The sequence below is a fragment of the Jatropha curcas genome, chromosome 1, assembly GCF_041381405.1.
Source record: "Jatropha curcas cultivar XTBG-Jc1 chromosome 1, XTBG_Jcur_1.0, whole genome shotgun sequence".
Lineage (NCBI taxonomy): Eukaryota > Viridiplantae > Streptophyta > Magnoliopsida > Malpighiales > Euphorbiaceae > Jatropha > Jatropha curcas.
Window position 1 is genome coordinate 22366754 of NC_143151.1, and position 5692 is coordinate 22372445.

A 5692-nucleotide genomic window follows, 5' to 3' on the forward strand; every position below is an offset into this window, starting at 1 on the left:
ATTAAATAAATCAAATTAAAGAGACTAAAATGGGGTTATTCAGTAAATAATTAATTGTTGATAAACAGGAACCGTAAATTGGCTTAAAGTTTCTTGAAACCAAGAGAAAAACCAGATAGTCAAACAAAAATAGAGCTAAATCATTGAGTTGAACCAAACCGATTCGAATCGAACCGGAATGGCCCAGAACCCTCTAGAAACGCCTTCTTTTTTTTTTCTTTTCTCTTCTCCTTCCCTTGGATCGCGCGACCTCCTCCTCCTCCTCTCTTCTTCTTCTTTTTCTTCTTTCTTTCTTTTTCTTTCCTGCGCCTGCGACTCCGTTGCTGGCAGAAGCAGATCGCGCCTCCACCAGTTCAAGCGGAGCCATCGCGCGCCACTGCCGCTCCTCACTGTCGCTCGCCGTTCTTCTTAGCCTCTGTCCAGGCGAGCACCGTCGGCAGGAGCAGCGCCTCAACGTGTCAGTTGTGCCTCAGCTTAGTTGCAGCTCCAGCGCGCCTCCGACCACCAGGAGCAGATCTGTCGCGCCTGCCATTGCACCGCCAGCTACTCCGCCGCCAGATCGCGCCACCACTGCAACTCAGCCCCTCATGCGTCGACCTCAGGTGGTCCAGCCGCTTCTAGCGCGCGTAGTTTCGATCCGGCACGCGTAAAAGTCCGATCTAGCAACCTGCGACAGAAATTTCTAAATTTCGGGTATAAATTAATTCTAATAATTTCATTTAGCAAGTTTGATTAGTTGAATTAATTTAATTTAGTGTTGATCCGTCGGTTAATAAAAATATACGTGATTAATTAAAATTAAATTCTGGTAATAAATAAAATTGCTGGAAAATTATGATTTATGGAATTAAAGAAAAATTAACAAAATATTGTTGATGTGGATAAATGTGAAGGACGGGCTAATTGACTGGATTGATTGCCCGCTGGATTGGGCTATGAGAACTTGATAAAATGATTGACTGAGTTAATTGGTGGATAGTTGAATTGTAGGGGAGGTGCTGTCGAAATTTTGGTAGAAAATAAAATAAAATTTATTATGGAACATTAATTTACTAACGGCACTTATCTGAAATATATAAACAAATAAATAAATAAACAAGAGTAATGAATTTATATATAGTTTAATAAATTAAATACCGACTAAAATTATAATCATTATTAATATTCATATTTATGTTAGTATTATCATAAAATATTACTTAACAACTAACTAAACGTTTTATTTAAAGGCAATAACTTAGAATAAATAAATAAATAAGGAAATCCAATATATATATATATATATATATATATAGTTTAAATTAATAAGTGAATTAAATAACTGATAACCAAGACTAATACACGAATAAGAAATATAATCTGTCAAATTAAAATTTTTACTTATAATTTTATTGTTTATTTTAAAGGTTTATGGAATACCAAAATGCGAGAACAAAAGCTGGAAGCATGTGGCTATAAGACAGTCCTTTAAAGGACAATAAAGAACTGTGAGTAGTGTTAGATAACTAGTATCATCCGCCTGCATTCATGCATTCACGGCTAAATGTTGGCATGCATTATTTTGTTGAATTGCCATATTATGATGTACTATTTGTTGATATTGAAAGTTGTTTGATTACTTGTGCTATGAATATACTGTGCCTTGTTTGTGTGGAATTGGGATGAAGTGGACCACCATGGGTTTGTGAGGACGGTTTGTGATATGGATCCTGAATATGATGTGATAGTTGACCGTCGGCCGGGAAAATGGGAGATCGGCGCCCCCGTGTGCACCTGATGATATGGATTGTATGGAAAACCACAGGATGGCATCTTGTTGTTGCGCACCTGATAATCTAGATTTGATTGTAGCCCGCAGGGTGGCCTCCTGTTGTGAGCACTTGATGATCTAGATTGGATGGAGACCACCGGGTTGCCTCCTGTTGGTATGGAAAAGAAAAGAGAGAATGGAAAAACAATGAGAGGACTGGTCAGTGAGGATTAGACCAGTTGGCCGTATGGGGGATCGGCTCCCTGGTGCACATGTATGAGAGGGCGAGCCATGTGTGAGGACGGCTCGTTGGGGTTTCAGGTGGTGCCACTGACTAATTTCCACGTGATGTGATTATATGAAGGTGATAATAATTGTGGTTGCTGTTGTATTGTCATTTGTGTGACACTGCATGATCATAAATTTAATCGATAAACAAATAAAAATATTTTAGCATCTGTATGATTGTGTGGGGTGAGAGGGTTATCTAACCCTACTCATTGAGTTTGGCGCTCACTCCTGCCTGCCTATTTTTTTTTTCCAGGTAATAGAAGAAAGAAAAATCCTATGGAGTTGAGACATAAGTATAGAAGACTGTAAACGATAAATAAATGATGATGTAAATGTACAGGTAGAGTTCCGCAATTGTATTCTAGTGGGTTGTAGATGAACTGTACTAGTGATACATAATTGAAATAGATTATTGGGCCTGTATCCACAGTTATGAATAGTAAATGAGATTTGCATAATATAGGCTTACTACGGGCTTCGGGGGCCTTAAGCCCACCCAGGTCCTAGTGCCGGTCCGGTCCATGGAAATGGGTCGTGACAGTGATGCGACTGCCTTGAAATTCCAAAATATTTTGTTTATCTTATTTTAATTTCATGTCAGTAAGTAGATTTTTAATCTTAATCCGGAAAATGATCAATAATGGGCAAATTATGTTTTAGTCAAACCAAATCAATTAATTTATTGTGATTATGAGATTTTAGGATTTATTATTTATTGTTTGTTATTGATTATATTATTAAACTCGGTTTGTGGCCCGCCTTTAACCATAAGGCAAGAGCAGGTCTTTTAATTTTATTTGATATATTGTGGATGAATGGTGGATGTGATGATTAATTTGTGATGAATGCAATGAATGAACCTAATTGGGACGATTAATTAATTTTTCACATAGGAACTCGGTTCGATTTATTCGGGTTGGGTTTAATTAAATAAATTGGCTTTTCTAAAATAAAATAAAATTAGAAATCGTAGGTTAAAAGAGGCCGATTTTTCCGGCCGTCGGCTTCCAACGGGCCGACGTACCCGATTCCCTTACCTAGAACCTCATTGGTTCGCCTGACCAGTTTTTCTAAATAATAGGCCTTGAATAAAATTGGGTTAAATGAAGTCACTTTTATAAAATAAAATTGGAAACGGTCCCATTGCCGAAATAATGGGTGGCGACTCAAATGTTTTATAAGACCGATTTATCGGCGTCGTATCCAAAAGATTTTTATCACCTTTTTCCAAAACAACAATAATAATAATAAAAAAGATGTTTTCGGGATCCTTCTGGGGTTGGGATTTCGGCGAAAACACACCTCTTTACAAAAGGCGTTCTAACTCTTTCTTTAATTGCCAGCAAGCTTCGGTCTCATGGGCTACATCTCTATGGAACTCATAATAATTGCTCTTATTTCGATGACTTGAGGTATCCTCCTTCATCTTTCTGGGGTAATAGAACTGAATTTGATCACCCTGTTCTCTTACCCAAGACAATATGTCCGAACATGGTCTATTCAAAGGAGTAAATTCTCGATCTTATTGTGATTTGCCATCCCTCGCATATAAGGTTCGAACAGAGTAACTAGTTCAAGGGAGCCAAATAGGCGATCTCCTTTCAAGTGATCGTCTCCTTACTGGGGACGGTTGTCTTCTGTGTCTATACCTTTCTTCTTTAGGCGATCTATGCTATTGGGCCTCATATGCTTCATCTAGTTTGGTGTACTTATAAGCTCATGCCATGAGTTTGGCGAAGGTTTGAGGAGGGTCTCTGCTCAAACTTTCAAACAGCTTGTTATACCTGCAATTCTTTGCCATAACACTAATGGCAACTTCATCATTCAAATTCTCTATCTGCATCGCCATTCTTTAAAACTTGGGTACGCATTGTGTTATTGTCTCGCCCTTTTGTCTTTTCAAATCCATGAAACCGGATAATATTTTCTTGGATGACACACATGTTATGAAACGGACTTAGAAAGCTATGGCCAGTTGGAAAAAGGTATGAATAGAACTCGTTTTGAGTGTTTGATACCACTCTTGAGCTGCCCCTTTTAGGGTAGTTTTGAAGACCTTACATATTAGATCCTTTGAATTGGTCTGTAGATACATTATAGTTTAAAAAGTCACCAGATGGCTTCGGGGATTGATAGATCCATCATAGGATCGGAAAGTGGAAAGCCTTAACTTCGGTGGGAACGCTGCAGTCAAAATATCAGCTGATAATGGCGAATCCTGTCGGAGACCATAATCTCCTGCTTCTCGTGTTTCTCTACACTTCCGAAGCAGCTCTTTAACAACATTTTGGAGATTAGTTCCATCCAAGATCATTTGATTAAGCTCTTGGTTTTTGGGGATAGTCACACGAGGATCTAACTCTAATTTTGCTTTATGGTATCAATCGGATACTGAATGACTTCGATATCTTGACGAAGTCGAAGGGAAACTATATTCTTAGTAGGGGGATTCGTCGGCCTCATGGGTGGTGTTGGCTCGCAACCAAGTTGAGGGTTCTCCATGTTAGCTCAAGGGTCAAATTCTAATCTCGAAATTTTGATGATTAAAACAAAACAAATAAATTTAAATTAAATTAGTTGTGCTAATATTACTTTATGCAAAAATCTTATGGAAAGAAAATGAACAAGGCAAGTCCTACATTGAATTTGAAGATATCCAAAGATCCTAGTGGTTAGGTATTTAGGATGCATTGTAGGATAGAGAGAAAATTCATCTATAAGCACATAAACTAATTTTTCTCTCATTCAAAATATTTTTCGGAAATTAGTTTCTTCAAAATAATTTTTTTCGTAAAAAATTTTGTTTTCGAAAATATGCTTTAAGAATTGAAATATTTAATTACCTAAAACTAAAGAGATTTTATCTCTAAACGATTTTGGTAATAAATCATACACTTTCTTTTTCGGAAATACCTTTTGAAGATCTAAAGAATTTCAACTTATTCTCTTACCTAAAACGAATGAAGATTGTATCTTTTCGTTTTTAGTAAGTAGTATTTTATTCGAAAAATATTTTCCAAATAAAAATGTTTTCGAAAATCTTTTTGTTTAAAGGAAAGATCGTATTTTATTCTCTTACCAAAAAAAAAAGATAAAATAAATTTTTGGTAACTAAGATTTTCGTATCTTCTAAATAAGGAAAGCAAATATTCTGATTTCAAAATGAATTATCCACTTTCCAAAAGCAAGAGACACAAAGCTCTCTATATAAAGGAATTCTTCACTCTTTGAACGTGAGGAAGTAAGAGTTTTCGTTTTAAGAGTATTCTTTCATTGATCACATCCTTTATCTCTCAAAACTTACTCTCTACCCCCATTTTTCGTTTCATCTTTACACTTCACGATTTTATCTTTAAAGAGAAAAGAATTTTTATAACTACTTTTGAAAAACGGTTCTGTGTTCTAAACGATTTTCTAATCTGATAAACTATTTTTCTTGTGCTTATATTTGCATTTCTTTCTGTCTATTTAGATTATGTAATCTATAGTAGACAGGTTTTTATTTGATAAACATTTGTGTAATAGCTTAGGTGAAAAGCTTTTGTGAAAGAGATTATCAAGCAACTTTCTCCGTGAGAGAGATTCTAATGTCTTGAATTGAGTTTCTGTACTCTGCCAAAAACAGAAAGGGTTGAGGTTAACTAGAACCTT

The 5692-nt window shown here is 36.3% G+C and overlaps 1 long non-coding RNA gene across 1 annotated transcript; it reads left to right on the forward strand.

Moving 5' to 3' along the window:
* The first annotated feature begins 251 nt into the window (after positions 1 to 251).
* Positions 252 to 2499, forward strand: LOC149499157 (uncharacterized). Its single transcript, XR_016319678.1, has 3 exons — positions 252 to 693; positions 1407 to 1487; positions 2295 to 2499. It is a non-coding gene; the product is annotated as an uncharacterized LOC149499157 (long non-coding RNA).
* Positions 2500 to 5692: the final 3193 nt, after the last annotated feature.